The sequence below is a fragment of the Lycorma delicatula genome, chromosome 1 (assembly GCF_047948215.1).
Source record: "Lycorma delicatula isolate Av1 chromosome 1, ASM4794821v1, whole genome shotgun sequence".
Lineage (NCBI taxonomy): Eukaryota > Metazoa > Arthropoda > Insecta > Hemiptera > Fulgoridae > Lycorma > Lycorma delicatula.
In genome coordinates, this window is record NC_134455.1 from 394,240,021 (window position 1) to 394,261,747 (window position 21,727).

The window sequence follows — 21,727 nt, forward strand, 5'->3', positions numbered from 1 at the left end:
GTCTTTGTACGCGCATCGCCGACAAAATACAGAATGCATCACCCTAAATCCGAAGTCAAGTGTCTAAATATCTCTTAAAGAAAATGATAGAGGCCTCCTCGACCTAAAATCACTTTGTAACAGACACATTGCTTCAATGAAGTGATATTTTCTCTCCAGATCTGAAACATCATCATTCGACAAAGCAATAGTTGCATCTGACAAGGGTTACTCCCCTCTAAATCTGAATGTTGACAATTTCTACATAGTATCATTACAACTAGACATAGGATCCAAGCATGGAAATCTAAGGCGCTCCACGGTAGATTTGTCCATTCCCACGAAAATGCTAATAAGGTCGCATAAACGCGTTGGCTGAGGGACGGACTTCTATTTAGAGAAACTGAAGGTTTTTACATGCCATCCAGGATAAGGTCGTTGTGATGAACAATTACAAGCAGTTCATAGAAAATCAGTGATGAGTGCGGGATGTGTCACCAATTATCGGAGACAATTGATCATTTTATAACTGAGTGCGCCAGTCTGGCTGACAAGGAAATCTGCATCACCACGATCTTACATTAAACACTGTTCATCAGGCGTTGGCGTTGAAATTAGGACTCGTTGATGACAGGGAGCAGTGTCCTTGTTATGAATATAAGGCGAGGCCTGTGCTGGAAAATGAGCACTATAGACTGTGTTAGATCTCTCGGTAAATACTGATAAAATTATTGCTGCGAATAGGCCAGACGTGGTTCTCCACAACATTAAAGAAAAGACTGCTCTTCTCATTGATATCTGATCACAATATTATTAAGGCTGAGTAGATAAAATAACTAAGTACAACCCTCTGGCAATAGAGTATAAGGAAATTTACAGACTGAACTCAGTAAAGTCATTACCGTTGTGATAACAGCAACTTGATTGATTAATAAAAATTCGAAGAAGTGGATAGAAAAGGTTGGCCTGGATCCTATACTCAACATTCCAAAAGAAAATTGTAAATTTTTTCTTGTATAAAAAAAAAGATTAAAAGTTTTGAAGAGCAACTTGTTTGTGTAATATTGCTTTAAATTTGGAAAATACTTATAGAACCTGATGAATTTATATCTAAATTTACAAATGTCATTACAAATTATGCTGGGTTTTAAAATCCAGCTATCATGAGTGCTTCCAGACCATACGGCTTCGGTGCTGGATACTTTCTTGTCCACATTACAATGTTGTCTGGCAAATCCTTTTAGTTTATATAATGAAATATAATTATTTTTTTCTACAATCAACAGCACCAATTACATATGGAATTTTGAATCTAATACTCCACTTTCCTTTGGCTTTAACAATTTCAGTTGCATTTCAGAAAAAAATTATCCATCAATTTTCCTTAAAAACTGCTTTTTCGAGAACATAATTGAATGCTTTTGTATCAGCTCTTCTGTATGAAATCCTTGCTAACACCATTCTGAAATCCTGGATATGATTAATGGCTGAGAAAAACTTCAGTTTTTTGTTGCATGCTTAAAGTAACTCTTCTAGTTTCATTTGTTTCAGGTAAAAAAAATATTGTCAAAAACTCAACAGATTCTTTCACAAACACAAATTTTCTTGTACTGATCACCACTGATTGTTCTTACACCACACACTGTTTTTACAGTACAAATGCTCATAAATGCAGCCATTTTATTAAACTGTAAATGTTTTTAGTATGGTTACTCCTAACAATCAACGAGCTAGTAATAACTGATAAATTTAAGTAAATGAAACATATTATTCCCCCAAATTTCAGTATTTACTTAGTAGTATCGGAAAATAGTATTTCAATAAATACTGATAAAATTAACTGAAGTAGTAATTGCTTTTTTATTCACAAATACTAAATAATTTACTAAAAATATAGCTAGTAATTACTGGTTTTTATTCCCTTTCCTCAATGTGATAATTAACATTTTCCGCTATTATTTTTATTAATTTTTATCTTCCGTGAAAAGAATGACTGTTCTAGGATAACCTCAGTCCAACTACTTCTACTACTCGCTCACCTTGTATTCATCTCTTAATAAAAATTTTTTTTACAAAATTATAACGTAAAAAATTTACATTTATTGGTACCTTTTTTTATTGCAGGCCATATTGTCTCAGAGGTGGCTGTAACCCAAATCACAGTTAAAAAGTTAATCTTGTCCTATCTTGACCTAATCAACCCTAAAATTAATGTGGAAATGTTAGCAGTTTACTTTGTAGCAACACAAATTTTCACCATCCTTTCATGGATTACCAACCCCATGTCCTTGAGGAACATGGATTAATTTTTAAGCTGTCTTTTACATACACAGCCTTATGATTTCATTCTTTATTTACCCTTAGCTGAATTGTAAGATGGACCACTGAATGTGAATATAGGAGGAGAAAAGATTATGAAGGTAGAAGAATTTTGTTATTTGGGAAGTAGAATTACTAAAGATGGACGAATCAGGAGCGATATAAAATGTAGAATAGCACAAGTGAAACGAGCCTTTCAGTAAGAAATATAATTTGTTTACATAAAAAATTAATTTAAATGTCAGGAAAAGATTTTTGAAAGTATATGTTTGGAGTGTCGCTTTATATGGAAGTGAAACTTGGGCGATCGGATTATCTGAGAAGAAAAGATTAGAAGCTTTTGAAATGCGGTGCTATAGGAGAATGTTAAAAATCAGATGGGTGGATAAAATGACAACTGAAGAGGTATTGCGGCAAATAGATGAAGAAAGAAGCGTTTGGAAAAATATAGTTAAAAGAAGAGACAGACTTATAGGCCACATACGAAGGCATCCTGGAATAGTCGCTTTAATATTGGAAGGACAGGTAGAAGGAAAAAATTGTGTAGGAAGGCCACGTTTGGAATATGTAAAACAAATTGTTAGGGATGTAGGATGTAGAGGGTATACTGAAATAAACGACTAGCACTAGATAGGGAATCTTGGAGAGCTGCATCAAACCAGTCAAATGACTGAAGACAAAATAAAATTATGAGCAGCTTACACTCAAATTCACTTCCATTTCATTATCACTCTTTTTTTAAAACCAGGAAAGGCAGTTCATCAACTTTAATATCCAGTCTCCTCCCAACTGTATTAAATCTCTGAATATTTTCTATTGTCTTATATCACTTTGTATATTGATGAAACAGGATCCATTCCAGTTTGGCTTTTAATGTTCTATGATAGAATAACTACTTCAGGGAAGATGCTTTTAAAAAGATGATAAAAAGAATTATGTGTTATCCTCAATGACAGTTCTGCATTTGACAAGGTCATAACAGCCTACTGAGGAAATTAAAATAAATACTTCCACATTACTACAACCTGATTCTCATAGAACAATCCTTTATAGTATGTGTATATATATTATCTCATGGGTATGCTACTAAACTGACAAAGTCAACAATATTTGAAAATGTGCCTAACTGTTCTAAAAATATGATATCTGTTTAAAAAAATAATTGACCACGTCAATATTTGTTGTAAACCAATATCAAAATGACAAAGTATCAGGACACATAATCAGAATAGATAGAATTGATTAACTCCACGTAGTCATTTTTATGTGTTAGCAAATTTCTTTAATAACAATTAACAACTAAATGTGACCATCTTCTTTCTTTTTCCTGTTTAGCCTCCAGGAATTACCGTTCAGGTATTACTTTGTTTGGAGGTATTACTAGTAGAAGATGATATGTATGAGTGTAGTCTTGTACAGTCTCAGTTCAACCATTACTGATATGTGTGGTTAATTGAAACCCAACCACCAAACACCGGTATCCACGATCTAGTATTCAAATTCCTATAAAAGAACTGCATTTACTAAGACTTCAACTTCCAAACCAGCTTAAACAGTGAAACTATATTACAGCAGATTTCACCTGTCCATCAGATAATTTCTAGCAATTATAAGGTTATAATATAACTAGAAAAGGGGAGTCCCCTTCTATAAAATTTTCTTTCATCTGATTTCCACTTATTTTTTTAAAATTATCAACCACTAACATACCCAAATCAATATGTTTTTCTCAACTAAATTAAATTTGTTAACTCATCAATGAAAAGTTTTCACTTCAATTCCTAGTCTTGAAAGAAGTGACTGGACTTCCTCAAATAAGCTTGCATATGTCTCTTGCTTGCATCTTACATCTAGTAATTCTACATAATCCATATTTCTTGATTAAATATTAGTAAAAAAAAATAAATTATACGTGTGTTGTAATAATATTGTTACAAGTAAAATAGTACCCTACAATGGTAGGGTTTTTTTTACGTGATAGTTTTTAATACTCGAGATGAAATATCAGAATAAAACAAACTACTAATCTAATGAAACTCGGGTTTATATTTTAAACTACATATTTATAACTATGAATAATGATTTAGTAATATTTGTACAAGATAAATAAGAAACAATGAAGAACCTTGTGATTCTGACAAAAAAAAACAGCTTGTATTTTATCATCATTATATACATTCATAATTAAAAGATGTTCTGATGGGGCTTGTGACTGAAGGTAAAAAGTAATTTGAATTAACAAAATTAAGCGTTAATTAATGAAGAATATGACAGGACTTAAAAATTGTGTAACTCGCATAACTGCAATGCATCAATGATCACTGTTTTAGACAGCAGTTAAAATATTATTGGTTTTGTGAGTTGTGGTGCTAAATTTGCAAATGCAATAAAAATATTTTTTCTATGAAAAAGGCCACAAGATATCGGTCTGCATAACAAGTATCACTGATAATGGAATTAATGAAGCTGATATTCTTAGTAATTGAATAAAATTTTATAGCTATGAAATAGTTTACTAACAGAATTATTGTAATTCTAACACATCTGAATTTTTAGTTGAAGTTGAGCAAACAAAAAATTTGTAATTTAGATTTTTAAATTCACACAACATAATATGCAAGATGTAACAGAATCTGATACTGTAATAAGCCATCAATACTTAAACTTGAATTCAGTACTGATAAGGAATTCATAGAATGATAATGTAAATACTTGAGGGTGACATTTGTTAGGCTAGGATCAACAACAAAACTTATTCACTTAAACAATATATGAATAATAGTTCTAAATCCATTGCTATATTGTCAGTAAATGTGGAATGTATTAATACATATTAATCTACTAAATTGTAATTGTTATACTTCAATCGGTCATACATGACCGATTGAAGTATTTTTCAATTACATCATTTCTGGTGTTATCATAACATTGCTTAGTAAGAATATACTTATGTAGTTTAATATGTATTAGTGATATTTTCAGAAAAAAACTTTAAGTGAGAGGGATCACTCATTTGTATAAAAAAAATAATATAACTAAAAAAAATCTACTTATGCCAGTTGATAGTTGGAGAATGGCTTCATCACCGTTTCTATTGTAGCGTAAATTCTTTGTCTTCAGCTATTCACTCCATACTAGTCAATGATTATAGTACCATCTAAGTTGGAGAATTAAATTGTAACAATTCTCTTACAATTGTAGATATTATAAATAGTTAAAAAATTAATGGAATAAGAATTTTGATTCCTATCTCAACAGAACCTTACTTTCTGCATTGAAATCAACAGTTCTTAATATTTTGTAAAAATTTTATTGATTAATAATTTTGCTTTTAATACAATTATGTTTTATATCTATTACTATAATTGTTTACATCTATTACACGTGCTTAAAACAAGATTAATCATAGAAATCTGGTGCTACTTTTCTAGTTATAAGTTTTTTAAGTTAACTTTAGCAAGTAACGTGAGTAGTAATGTGTTATATTGACTATAAAGTGTTTACTTATAGCTTAATTTAGTAGATAATATTATTTTCAGAAATGATGTGAAGTTATAAACTGGTAGAAACTATTGATCAATAATTAATAGGATAAATAAGTTAGTTTAACAAGCACATGGCTAATCGCCACGTGCTCAAGAACTTAGGCTAGTTTTCATATAGCTTGTAAAATTCCTAGTACATAAAGGTCTGCCACCTAGTTGCTTTTTACCAACCAAATGGATCTGAAGCCTTCTTCAATCTCTTTGATCTGGCAGCAGATTCAAACCGATCGAAGTGGGACTTAGAAACTTTTCTAAGTCTCAGGATGGATTTTCATAGGGAAACAGCTGTTTCCCTATTATGTAGTTGTTAGGCTCTCGGCCCCAAAATCCTTAGGGTTCCAGGCCAGATCCTCAAGGTAGCTCCACCCCACTTTCCCATTTTCGCGGGCGATACCCCATCCCCCCCCAAAAAATTATTTTTTCATCACTATCACCCCCCATCAAAATTTTTGCACTTTCATGCAATGTGTCTACAGACTCCCTTAGAAGTGTAGAACATTTTGACAGTTTAAGATCTCTGTAATAACAAAATGGAATAGGATAACTTATCAAACATATTGACGTGGAGGCCACACCTGCGAAGATCAGTACAGATGCAACGATGCCTGATCCTACATCTGACAGGCTGCCTGTCAGCCTGACAGGTTGTTAGGGTGGATGTTGTAAACTGCCCTCAGCGATGTTACAGCTGCCTTGAAGTTTGGCGTGTCTCAAGGAACTGCAAGAGTGCAGACAGGTCAGCTGCATGGTTTAACTGTGGAGCAGCTGGAACCCAGGCGGCAGACTGCAGCAGCATGCCAAAATGCCTTTCATGTAACGTCAAGGGGCATTGGACTGGCAGCGTAACATCCCCAAAGTGCTGAACAAATAAACTAAAGGAGAGCCGGAGGAGGAATGGACAGCAATCGACAAGCAGATGAAAGTAGTTCAACTAAACATGAACCTCTGTGTGCTGGCACAGGATATGCTTGCCAGACACATAGTGGAGATGGACATGGACATAGCCGTAGTTTCAGAGCCATATGCACTGCAACGCCGTCCGAACTGGATTCTATCTGAGGATGGAGGTGCGGCACTGTGGACGTGTGTCTCGTCCTACGCAGGGCGTACATTAGGGAGTTGGCTTCGTGAGGGCGAGAGTGTTTACTGCATGTGCTATCTCTCCTCCAACATCTGCTGCCCACGTAGCAGAAGAGGCCGGTGACTGGAGTGGTTCATTCAGCCCTGTTGTATGGTGTAAAACTGTGGTTGGGAGTTTTATGATATGCAAAATATAGAGGAAAAATTGAGTTTGTCAATAGGAGGTGTTGCCTTCAAATATATCGGCTTATAGAACGGTCTCAAAGGAAGCAGTGGAGGTCCTACCTGGACTCCCGCTCATAGATCTCATCATTATGCAGTGCTGTAGGATAAAGGAACTGGGCCCGCTGCCTACAGATGAAAAGAAACATCAGACCCAGGAAATACAGGGCGAGATGACACAAATGCGGCAGGAGCGATGGAATCGGACCACGAATGGCAGGTGGCACACCAACATATAGGAGACATCAAGGGGTGGTGTTGTAGAGGGCATGGCTTGCTAGGATATCTACTAACACAGTTCCTGGCATATCATGGAGGCTTCCGATCAAACCTACATCGATTTAGTGACCGCAATGACAACTGCCAGGAATGGGGAAAAGAAGGAAAATATACATGTTTTCTTTGTATGCCCTAGTTTTGCTGATGCGTGAAATAAGATGCTGGACAGACTAAACTGAACATGTATGTTTCACCCTGACGAAACACAAAGGATGCTTCTGTAGGACAAGACATTGGAGGGTGGTGGAGGACTACACCAAAACTGTCATGCGAATGTTACATGTTTATGACGAGACCCGAAATAGAGCACGGCACCAGAGGGCATGTGTGAGGACAGGCTCTCGGCTGAGTGCTTTGTCCTGATTTTTTCATGTATGTTTGCTATTTTTACTTTCATATATTTTGTATGTACATGCATGCAATCTTTTCATAGTAGCAATATTTTATTATGATCTTGCTGTGCTTTCTTTTATTAGTTTGAGATGTCTCCTGTATAATTTTGATATCTCTGTTGCATATATGATTGATATGTTCCTTTGCCTCCTCTATGAATCATGAGACCTTGCCGTTGGTGAGGGGGCTTGAGTGCTCAGGGATACAGAGTAGCTGGACCGAAGGTGCAACCATATCGGAGAGGTATCTGTTGAGAGCCAGACTAAGGAATGATTCCTGAAAGAGGGCAGCAGCTCTTTCAGTAGTTGTTAGGGGCGTGAGTCAGGACGACTTAAACGGCCGTATCAACATCACTCAGTCCTCTGAGTACTGCGCAGCTGAAAGCAATGGAAAACTACAGCTGTTTTTTTTTTTCCAAGAAAATGTGGCTCTGCATTTTCAAAAGCAATAATGGAGGCGCCTTCCTTGGTAAAATATTCCGGAGGTAAAATAGTCCCCCGTTCGGATCTCCGGGTGGGGACTACTAAGGAAGGGGTCACCAGAAAAGTAAAAAATAACATTCTACGAGTCGGAGCGTGGAATGTTAGAAGCTTAAAAAAGGTTGGTAGGCTAGAGAATTTAAAAAGGGAAATGGATAGGGTAAACGTGGATATAGTAGGAATTAGTGAGGTTCGGTGGGAAGAGGAAGGCGACTTTTGGTCAAGTGACTTTAGAGTAATTAACTCAGCGTCAAATAATGGGCAGGCAGGAGTAGGTTTCGTGATGAACAAGAAAATAGGGAGGAGAGTGGAGTATTTCAAGACGCATAGCGATAGAGTCATTGTAATAAGGATAAATTCAAAACCTAAACCGACAACGATTGTTAACGTCTATATGCCTACAAGCGCCCATGATGATGATGAGGTAGAATGTGTATACGAAGAGATTGATGAAGCAATTAAACACATAAAAGGAGATGAAAATTTAATAATAGTTGGAGATTGGAATGCAAGCATTGGAAAAGGCAAGGAAGGAAATATAGTGGGTGAATACGGGCTGGGCAAAAGGAATGAAAGAGGGGACCGACTTATAGAGTTTTGCACGAAGTATAATTTAGTAATTGCCAACACCCAATTTAAAAATCATAATAGAAGAATATACACTTGGAAAAAGCCAGGCGATACTGCAAGGTATCAGATAGATTATATCATGGTTAAGCAAAGATTTAGAAATCAACTCGTGGACTGCAAAACTTACCCTGGAGCAGACATTGATAGCGACCATAATTTGGTGATAATGAAATGTAGATTGGGGTTTAAAAACCTGAAGAAAAGGTGTCAGATGAATCGGTGGAATTTAGAGAAGCTTGAGGAAGAGGAGGTAAAGAAGATTTTTGAGGAGGACATCGCTAGAGGTCTGAGTAAAAAAGATAAGATAGAAAATGTAGAAGAATGGGAGAATGTTAAAAAGGAAATTCTTAAATCAGTAGAAGCGAACTTAGGCGGAATAAAGAGAACTGGTAGAAAACCTTGGGTTTCAGACGATATATTGCAGCTGATGGATGAACGTAGAAAATATAAGAATGCTAGTGATGAAGAAAGTAAAAGGAACTATCGGCAATTAAGAAATGCTATAAACAGGAAGTGCAAACTGGCGAAAGAAGAGTGGATTAAAGAAAAGTGTTCAGAAGTGGAAAGAAAAATGAACATTGGTAAAATAGACGGAGCATACAGGAAAGTTAAGGAAAATTTTGGGGTACATAAATTAAAATCTAATAATGTGTTAAACAAAGATGGTACACCTATATATAATACAAAAGGTAAAGTCGATAGATGGGTGGAATATATTGAAGAGTTATACGGAGGAAATGAATTAGAAAATGGTTTTATAGAGGAAGAAGAGGAAGTTGAGGAGGATGAAATGGGAGAAACAATACTGAGATCTGAATTTAAGAGAGCATTAAAAGATTTAAATGGCAGAAAGGCTCCTGGAATAGACGGAATACCTGTAGAATTACTGCGCAGTGCAGGGGAGGAGGCGATTGATAGCTTATACAAACTGGTGTGTAATATTTATGAAAAAGGAGAATTTCCGTCAGACTTCAAAAAAAGTGTTATAGTCATGATACCAAAGAAAGCAGGGGCAGATAAGTGTGAAGAATACAGAACAATTAGTTTAATTAGTCATGCATCAAAAATCTTAACTAGAATTCTATACAGAAGAATTGAGAGGAGAGTGGAGGAAGTGTTAGGAGAAGACCAATTTGGTTTCAGGAAAAGTATAGGGACAAGGGAAGCAATTTTAGGCCTCAGATTAATAGTAGAAGGAAGATTAAAGAAAAACAAACCAACATACTTGGCGTTTATAGACCTAGAAAAGGCATTCGATAACGTAGACTGGAATAAAATGTTCAGCATTTTAAAAAAATTAGGGTTCAAATACAGAGATAGAAGAACAATTGCTAACATGTACAGGAACCAAACAGCAACAGTAGCAATTGAAGAACATAAGAAAGAAGCCATAATAAGAAAGGGAGTCCGACAAGGATGTTCTCTATCTCCGTTACTTTTTAATCTTTACATGGAACTAGCAGTTAATGATGTTAAAGAACAATTTAGATTCGGAGTAACAGTACAAGGTGAAAAGATAAAGATGCTACGATTTGCTGATGATATAGTAATTCTAGCAGAGAATAAAAAGGATTTAGAAGAAACAACGAACGGCATAGATGAAGTCCTACGCAAGAACTATCGCATGAAAATAAACAAGAACAAAACAAAAGTAATGAAATGTAGTAGAAATAACAAAGATGGACCACTGAATGTGAAAATAGGAGGAGAAAAGATTATGGAGGTAGAAGAATTTTGTTATTTGGGAAGTAGAATTACTAAAGATGGACGAAGCAGCAGCGATATAAAATGCCGAATAGCACAAGCTAAACGAGCCTTCAGTAAGAAATATAAGTTGTTTACATCAAAAATTAATTTAAATGTGAGGAAAAGATTTTTGAAAGTGTATGTTTGGAGTGTCGATTTATATGGAAGTGAAACTTGGACAATCGGAGTATCTGAGAAGAAAAGGTTAGAAGCTTTTGAAATGTGGTGCTATAGGAGAATGTTAAAAATCAGATGGGTGGATAAAGTGACAAATGAAGAGGTATTGCGGCAAATAGATGAAGAAAGTAGCATTTGGAAAAATATAGTTAAAAGAAGAGACAGACTTATAGGCCACATACTAAGGCATCCTGGAATAGTCGCTTTAATATTGGAAGGACAGGTAGAAGGGAAAAATTGTGTAGGCAGGCCACGTTTGGAGTATGTAAAACAAATTGTTGGGGATGTAGGATGTAGAGGGTATACTGAAATGAAACGACTAGCACTAGATAGTGAATCTTGGAGAGCTGCATCAAACCAGTCAAATGACTGAAGACAAAAAAAAAAAAAAAAATGTTCCTTTGACGTAATAATGTTGATATATTATGTTCCGGAACCTGGTTGTGATCTGTCTGGATGATCATGGGTTTTTGTACATATGATGACTTTGAAAGGGGCTGATTTAAATCGATTTGATATCCTTTGATGTACTGTCTGCAATTATGTTCTTTGCTCATATGGTGTTTGATGTGAACTAGTGTGAGTTTTCTTTGTTAGATATGTTGCATATGTTTTGATTTGATCTGATTCTGTTTGATCACGATTTGTATTATTTGTCGTTGGATGTATTATTTGTTTGTGTACCGTTTGGATGGTGATGTATTGCACTGTGGTGTATGAATGTGTAAGTGCATGCATCCACCCCCTTTCTGAAGTAATGCTTCTTTAAGCAATTCCAGGTAGTCAGGGGGTAGGTTTAGTCAGTCGGTAGTGCGCAGGTACACATATGCATTTAACATCATCTTGCGGCACCTGTTGGTGACCCAGATACTGCCATATGGCGTCTGTAAAATTGATTTCCCACCTCTACAAAGAAAAAAAAGGTTAGCTAAAACAATGGCTTGGACGATGAAGTGGTAAAAGATGTAACTTTTCCAAAACATTCTGAAGCCATGGAAATGTTGAAGCAGTTGTTGTTACCTACTTTGAAAGACAAGAAAACAGGTCATCTAGCTAACTATTAATGTTTTAAGTGTTTGTGAGATTGTGCAGCCTGGAAGCACATATCAAAATTGAAACAGAAAACATTTGTGATTTTTTAAACTGAGCATTTTAAGAATATACTGATTACAGTACGTACTGTGTATTTTTTCAACATGTCAACAAAATTTTCTAAGTTTAGGGTTTTTTGCGATTTGTTATTAAATTACTACTATTCTGTACTGCATAAATATTTAAAATTACGTTAAGTAGAAATCAATTAACATTAGACAACAGTAATTTTAATACAGCTACATTTAATAATTCCTATAAGTTTAACAACACAGTAACTATAAATTTGATTGAAATATTGCCCTATGTTTTTGTAATTACTATAATTATAGTAATTATTCTTTACTATATGTACTAAGAAAAATTTGGTTAGCTATTCAAATAAAGCAACTGTAAACAATGCATTGTTTACAGTTGTTTTTGAAGCAACTATAAACATTTGCTTTTCTTTTGTGCATAAAAAACTATCATAGGGTCAACTTCCATATCAAGCAAACCACCAAAGGCCAAGACATGAAAAATAATATTCACTATTGATCAACATTTTCATTTTCTTCCTTGACTGCTAAGTAAATAGAATGCTAAATAAAGTTTGAAATTGACTTCTTTGTTGAATGCACTTTCGACCACAAAAGAACTTACTTTTTACAATAAAAGAGAAAAGGGTTAGAAAAAAAGTATAAAATAATTTAGTGAATTTTTAATAATTTTTGCAAGCGACAGAACAATATTCAACTCAACTGTTTTCTCTAACTATGATAATAATGGAAATAAAATTCTTTAAAAATGATGGAAAAAACAGTTTCTTCGCATTATAAGTGATTAAATGAAAGATACTGACTCACGAGAGCTGATAGACAAAAGCAGTTTTTACCAGTTGATCGGTGCTTACTTCACTTGCCCAATCATCTAATCAGAGGGCTCTGCCGCCTGGACACTTGACGCATTCATATCCTAATTTTTATGATCATATTAAGAATTTTACAGAAATATTAGTGCATAGAGAATATTCTTCGCAACGTTTTGGTGTTTTTGTATTAAAAATAGACTTGAGTGAGTAGATATAGAATTTATAATAGTTTTTAACAGAAATATAATGTTTGAAGCTAGCAATATTGATAACAGGGAATGACTTCTTTGTTTGGTTATATGTGTGTTCTCGTGTGAGGTTGTGTTAGTTGCTGGTCCAGCTGCTGCTACTGGTGCAGAGCGGATCAGCCTTTTTTAAATAACATAAATTAACCGACAATGGACTGCTAGCAGGAGAGAGTTGCAGTGTGCAGCTGCCCGGCGCACCAATTTTGGTCCACTCTGTGCCAATAGCGGCTAACATAAAAATGTGAGCACGTATGACAAACAAACCCAAGCACTATCCTTTTTATGAGAAAGATAGAAATATAACATTTTGTACTATTGTTTACTTCAAGATCATATACAGAAAAATACTGGAACGTATTTAAACAAATGGTTATATTTTAAAATGTCAATGTTTTATGTTATCTGGAAAAAAAATCAGAACTTTCAACTGGACAGTGTTATCATCATTAAAATATATCAAAAAAGTAAAGATCTCAGATTAGACCGCTAAGATGTAACTTTTAAATCTGTCACATCTGATTAACTCAGTTATATTTTTCACACAATAAGAAATGTACTGACCTGAATTCTCTTCAAGAAACAGACCCAAAAAACCATACAGGTGAGACATCATAAGTGCCAAGAGAGGTCATCTTTTCTAGTAAAATATTAATAATACTGCAATAAAATGTAGCACACCTTTACACAAAAAAACCCTTAAGGATTATGTTGCATGCATTTCGAAAAGTATAATGTTGGAGAATTGAAGAAATGCTGTGATCATATAGAGATCAAGGAAAATATTAAGTTGAGAGTAAATGAAATTAATAAGATCAATTATCAACCAAATTGATAATAAGAATTAATAAGAATCCAAATTCAGCATTAGACAACAATAACAACAGTTCTAATGGACAACACAGTAATTACTCTATTAATGATCATTGCAAACCATTAAAGGGAAAAAAATATAATGTTATAACGGAAGTATAAAATATAATAATTTTGTTAATTTTGAACATCGATATTGAAATATTTTCAGTAATAGATGCACACTAAGATCACTACTTGTGTCATCACTCTCTTTCAAGTTTACATGCAATCTGACAGCAACCCATCAAAACAAATCAATAATATTAAAAAACAATCTTAAATTATTTCTAGCCATGTACAGATAAACTTGGTTAGTAGTTGAAGAATTATCTGACAAATCAGTACGGAAACTCCCAGAAGATGGTTCTATATAATAAAAAAAACTACTTTTTAATTTACAATAATTTTCCCAAACTTTTCTAATGAATTATATTGAAAAATAAAAATGCACTGACAGATATTATCTAAAATAATGAGTAAGTAATATTTCAGACGTTTTTCTGTGCAATAAAATTGGAAAAATTTATTATTTATTTTCTTATTCTATTTCAGTGAATAGATAAATCCCGACTGAATCTTAGTCACCTTCAAGAAAATTCGTACTGTATAAATAATTGTATTTAGCTACTAGAATAACTGCTGCGCGTTAGGATGCCCATACCTATCCATGCCCATCGTCTATCCATATGTTTATAACAATATGCCTAAGTTTATAACAATGACATACCATTAAATGTAGAAAAATGAGATTTTTATAAATGAAACAACCTCATAGTAATCTACTTTTTTATGTGAGGCCACCGCATTTAAACCCCCATGGCTGGGACACTAAAAAATTTAAACGGAAAACTTAAGACTATGCAGATTCACAATGTAGGTCGGGCAAAGAGGGTAGCTTTAATTTAGTTTTAATTATCTAACTGGTACAGGATAAATGCATCTGGTCATAATATAATACAACCAACTGTTCTTACGAAAAGGAATGGTGTACATTTTAAATAAAAAAGCAATCTGTTTTTTGTAGAACTTTATTTGATTAAAAAAATAAATAACTTTGAATGTACATATGAAAATTAATCAAAAACATAATTTTTAAATAATAAGAGTATATAAATATAGTTTAATCCACTTAAATATTTAAGTGGAAGATTAAGTTTTCATTTCACATACATATTGTAAAATCAGACTATATAATTCTGAAATCTTTTAATTTATGAACAAAATATTATTTCTTAACATCACATAATAATCGCAATTTATATATTATAAACATTTCTAAAACTGAAATATAATAAACTAATTTTTTTATTACAATAAAATACTCTATTTCATAAAGATATTTATTTTATAAAAAATTGAATACATATAAAATTTACTAAAAAATATTATTTTGCGATAGTAAAATTTTAGTCAATAATTTTGAAAAACTGTTGAATCTGCTAAAAAATCCATAAAAAAGCACAACTGTTTGTAAAATTATATTCATTTTTTTTTTTAATATATTTTCTTACTATAAAATTTTTAAAGGTCATAACAATTATCTAATATGGATACTAAGATATCTTTTTGAACTATAACTCATTGAAAGATTTTTGATAAAAGGTTACAAACAGAAATTTTTCTAATTAGTTATGAATATTAAGATGTTTTTTTAAATTGCTTTTGTGATTAAATGACTTTTGACAAAAGTTACAAATATAATTCTTCTCTTTTGTATGAATATTAAGATGTATTGTTAAACTGTCTTTGCGATTAAATGACTTTTGACAAAAGTTACAAATATAATTCTTCTCTTTTGTATGAGTATTAAGATGTATTATTAAACTGGCTTTGCGATTAAATGACTTTTGACAAAAGTTACAAATATAATTCTTCTCTTTTGTATGAATATTAAGATGCATTTTTAAATTGCTTTTGTTATTAAATGACTTTTGACAAAAGTTACAAATATAATTCTTCTCTTTTGTATGAATATTAAGATGCATTCTTAAATTGCTTTTGTCATTAAATGACTTTTGACAAAAGTTACAAATATAATTCTTATCTTTTGTATGACTATTAAGATGTATTATTAAACTGTCTTTGCGATTAAATGACTTTTGACAAAAGTTACAAATATAATTCTTATCTTTTGTATGAATATTAAGATGTAATTTTAAACTGGTTTTGCGATTAAATGACTTTTGACAAAAGTTACAAATATAATTCTTATCTTTTGTATGAATATTAAGATGTGTTATTAAACTGTCTTTGCGATTAAATGACTTTTGACAAAAGTTACAAATATAATTCTTCTCTTTTGTATGAATATTAAGATGCATTTTTAAATTGCTTTTGTTATTAAATGACTTTTGACAAAAGTTACAAATATAATTCTTCTCTTTTGTATGAATATCAAGATGTAATTTTAAACTGTATTTGTGATTAAATGACTTTTGACAAAAGTTACAAATATAATTCTTATCTTTTGTATGAATATCAAGATGTAATTTTAAACTGTATTTGTGATTAAATGACTTTTGACAAAAGTTACAAATATAATTCTTATCTTTTGTATGAATATTAAGATGTTTTTTTAAACTGTCTTTGCGAGTAAATGACTTTTGACAAAAGTTACAAATATAATTCTTCTCTTTTGTATGAATATTAAGATGCATTTTTAAACTGCTTTTGTGATTAAATGACTTTTGACAAAAGTTACAAATATAATTCTTCTCTTTTGTATGAATATTAAGATGCATTTTTAAATTGTTTTTGCGATTAAATGACTTTTGACAAAAGTTACAAATATAATTCTTCTCTTTTGTATGAATATTAAGATGTAATTTTAAATATCTTTTGCGATTAAATGACTTCTGACAAAAGTTACAAATATAATTCTTCTCTTTTGTATGAATATTAAGATGCATTTTTAAACTGCTTTTTTGACTAAATGACTTCTGACAAAAGTTACAAATATAATTCTTCTCTTTTGTATGAATATTAAGATGTGTTTGTAAACCGGTTTTGCGATTAAATGACTTCTGACAAAAGTTACAAATATAATTCTTCTCTTTTGTATGAATATTAACATGTTTTTTTAAACCGTCTTTGCGATTAAATGACTTTTGACAAAAGTTACAAACATAATTCTTCTCTTTTGTATGAATATTAAGATGTGTTATTAAATTGCTTTTGCGATTAAATGACTTTTGACAAAAGTTACAAACATAATTTTTCTCTTCTTTGTGCGTAATAAGTTGTGTTTTTAACTTATTTTCAAGAATAAGAGACTTTTGACAAGAGTAAGAATTATTTTCTTTCTCTTTAGCATGAAAGTTAATGTCCCTCTTTAAATAACATTTACATCTGAATCTTTCATTGCAATATTCACAAACCAATTTCTTTCCTTTCTGCTGAGGTAACTCATTTTCACTACTTATATCCTCGACTAAATTTTCTGTTCTTACATCGCCATTCGCACAATTACATTCACTGGATTTTTGTTTTATAATTCCATCATACACCGAATTATTTACACATCTCTTACAATTCTTAGTACTTCCAGTGACGGTTAATTTATCAATAATAACCTGTAAAATTAAAACAACAATTAAAAAGTAATTATGAATTAATGTAAAATTATTTCCATTAAAATAACATTATTCTATTTTGCAAAATATGGATAAAAAACTGAATATTTTAAGCATATATTCAAAATAAACATCGTTTGGAATATTATTTAATGATTCACAAGTAAAGTTTAACGTAATAACAAACTTTACTTATCCTATTGCATATCTATACACATAGCTGAAACTTTACAGATTGTCTGGGCTAAAGGTATCCAAAATAAATGGCCTATATTTAGGAAATCAGTCCTAACTTCTTAGTAGACTCAAATGATAGCATAAATCTCCAAGAATTGTTCAGTGTACTTTCAATATTCAGTAGAATATGCATATGATGTGCAGACAGGCTGACTCCAATGCGATTGTAGTCCATCAAGATGTGGATCCCACAAAAACCATTCAGTGCATGCTTTTGTTAATGGAGTTTCAATCATGTACAGATGTTTAACAGCTTGTACAAACTGGATGGAATATCAATTCTTTTACGTCAAAGTTTAACGTCCTCAAAGGTATGACTTTAAGAGACAGAAATCATCAAAGGTTACAGTTGTGATGAGGCTATGTATCAAGTAAGCGACGCATTCACTGCCCGTCCCATTAACTTTATTAGGCGACCTGGTTATGGACTGCAAATATCTCTTTCTACTGTTCACAACATTACCATAAGCACTCAGTTTGCAAGAATACAAGTTACAACTCTTATTTATAGTTAGATATCTTATTTAGTGGTGAGACAACTTTTCATATGTGCAGGATAGTTAAAGACACTCTGTCAAATTTAATGTACTTCATGCAGTAAAAATAAAATAAATAGAATAAATTTACGCTATGTAACCTGGAAAGCCAATTTACATTACTGAGTGGATTTAAATCACACTATTTATAAAAATTATGATTATTTCTTTTTTTATATAAAAATGTGCTGCCATCTGTTGCTGCTTTTATAAGTGTCATCTTCATATTCTGTCTGAAAGATGATCAAGTAGGAATCTTTTTTATTTATGTTTAAATATCTGAAAAATGTCTAAACTTTACCTAGTATTATTTAAATTAAATTTCTTGATATTTTCACTACATGGAAATTTTAATATTAAAATTAACTATTTACAATATTTTAATTTTTTATTATGTATATATATATGATCAAACTGGAAAACATGTTGTATAATGTATAATTTTATAATAAATAAAATAAAAATATATAATTTTTTGAATTCTTCTAAATTTGCATCCTCTTTTAACAATATATTAAATACATTTTAAAAAAACTTGTAAATAAATCTGATGAAGTGGTGCACATGCAAGAAACACTAATATATATATATTTCCACACAGGGCAAGAAACTTAAAAACCAAACTGAGAGAGCTTAACTACAGGTATTTGAGTGTTACCTTTTACACTGCTCCTATTAGCACTATTATTGGAGGTGTATATTACTACTCTAATCTATTATTGTCTGTTGTAAACTATTCATGCTTCAGTGCAATAATTTTCGAGAACCACGGTTTTCCTTGTCAACACGATTTGTCTAGTGCAATTCTGACTAGACGATTTGTCTAGTTGCAAGTCCTACACTATCAATAACTGAAGGCAAATGTTCACAATAAATAACTGAAGTCATTGACAACAGTTTGCATCAGGTGACTCTCAATATGATTACTTTAGCATTGATGCATCAGCTGTGCAGGGTGATCACTCAGATATCTTTTGTCAAAATATGGTAGATATGTTAAGTCTTCCTAATGTAATCACAAAATTAGATTTTATATTATTTTCTTTTCATTTACAGATTTTATGTCACAACCATGTTTAGTCTTACCAGGTCCACTTTAAACTGCCTACCTGATAAATATTGAAACATGAACACTGAATACAATTAACAACAAATCACCCAAAGCCTACTAAAATGTCACCTCTATAAAACAGGTTAAAATTCACATATTTCAGTCATAAATGAATTTCATAAACACACTTTGCTCTCACACATTGACCATTTATCATTCACAAACATCTTAATAAATCGATATTAATTAAACAGAACTAAATACAGTTACAAACATTTTTTTTAAAACTAACACATTGAAATATATACACAGTAATGAAATTAACAAAGAGACAAATCTTGTTTATTACAATAGCCAATAGCTAATACTTACACGACACGGATAAAATACCATCCCATCTTTTGTCTTCACTGTGTGAAAATCTTTTATTCGAAGTTCATTGCTTTTCATATTAAGATTAACCAGTGGTGAAACATCATTCAATAAGATCTCAGATTCCTTTAAAAAAAAAGAAGAAAACACATTACAAACTAATTAATTTCTAACAAATATATTTTTTTTTTATTCTGACTGGAACTTAGTAATAATACCACTTATATACAGATCAAATATAAAAATAAATATTTTTGATAGTAAATACCATTAAAATCTGTGTTGCTAAAAATTTTAGAAAAATCCAAGTATATGACAAAATTAGGCCAAAAAAGAATAAAATTGTTTTTATATATTTATATTATTTTTATATAAATTTACTATTAATAGAATATTACAATGGTTATATATATATATATTATACACTTTATTTCCTTACAGTGTATGTTGCAATTTGTTTGACAAATGAACAATAAAGAAACCTTATTACCATGGCCCAATGAGATCAAAATGATATGTAAACAATATGTAGTCTTGTACACTCAGGTCTTTCATTCCTGAGTCATATGGTTAATAAAACTTCACCTGCCAAAGTACATCGGTATCCAGAGTTTAGCTTTTAAATCTGTATAAAAGCAACTAACTTTTTTTAGAATTTGAACCTGAGAACCTTCAACTTCAAAAATCAGCAGTTAAACACTAAACCAACCTGGTGGGCTAAATGCTATGGGCTATATGAGTTAAGAAATGAACTGTATCGAATCCCAAAATTTACATATAAGGTCAAGCTGAAAGGTACATGGAAGGCTTTGCGATTAAGTGTACCTATGGTTTGACGTGAACCAAAGGATCACGTAACCGATTGTTACCGATAGTAAACCGATAGTTTAAAAGTGGTTCTACAACAACGGACACAAATATCCCTCAATACCAATCACTTATGATATTATTTTGAAAGAGAATACGATTTGATGAAAGATGTTCTTGAAAAAATAAATTATAAAGAAACATAGCTGGAACATATGTGGTGATTTCAAAGTTATAGTTATTTTGTTACACATGCAGTTAGACTATACCAAGTATATGTGTTTTCTTTGCAAATGGGACAACTGAGCTAGGGATAAACAGTATGTTACCAAAGAGTGGAAGAAACAAAACAACTTAACTCCAAATAGGAGAAATATTATTCACGGGCCCTTAGTTGAATCTAATAAAATATTTTTACCTCCTCTCATTATCAAGCTAGGACTTTGTAAAAGTAATGAAGAAGGATAGTCGTGGATTTTTCCGAATCCAAGCAGAAATTTCCGAATGTAAGTGTAGGAAAAATTAAAGAAGGAATATTTGTTGGTCCTCAAATAAGAGAGTCGATCGAAGATGATGTATTTAACTCAATGTTAACTAATGTAGAATGTGCAGCTTGGGTTTCATTTAAAGACGTTTACAAAAGTTTATCTGCAAACAAAACTCTGACACTTACCACGATATTATTATCAACTTCTTATTTCATATAGAACTTTGGGATGTCATATTACTTTGAAAGTACATTTCCTACACTCACATCGGATTTTTCCCAGACAACCTCAGAGATGTAAGTGACAAACACACAGTGAATGTTTTCATCAAGACATTTCGGTGATGGAAAGCCGCTGTAAAGAGAAATTCAATACAAACATGCTAGCCGATTACTGTTGGACATTAATTTGGGTTGTGCCTGAGGGAAGAAAAGCAAGGAAATCATTCTAAAATAGGTATGGCCATGCAAAATTACAAATTTTAACTAATTTTCCCGTAATTGTTTTTGAAGCCTAACTTATTTAAAACCAACTGTAATAGAAAAATTGTATTTACAGATCTGTAATGTACACAACAAACCATTTCAAGAAATGGTATTATACTTAGAGAAACATTAAATTTTTTTTTCTGTCATTGTTATTTGTTAAAGCATTAATAAACAAATAAAATATTAAAAAAATAGCAAACACATTAATCACAAATTTAATTTTGAGAAAATTGATTTTATAAGTCAATTTAAAACAAATATGGGGGTTGTTCAGGAAGGTTTTGA

At 31.9% G+C, this 21,727-nt stretch overlaps 1 pseudogene; it reads right to left on the minus strand.

Annotated features, from left to right (window-relative positions):
• Positions 1–4,898: 4,898 nt before the first annotated feature.
• Positions 4,899–21,727, minus strand: part of LOC142318004 (uncharacterized) — a 116,491-nt pseudogene continuing 99,662 nt past the window's right edge.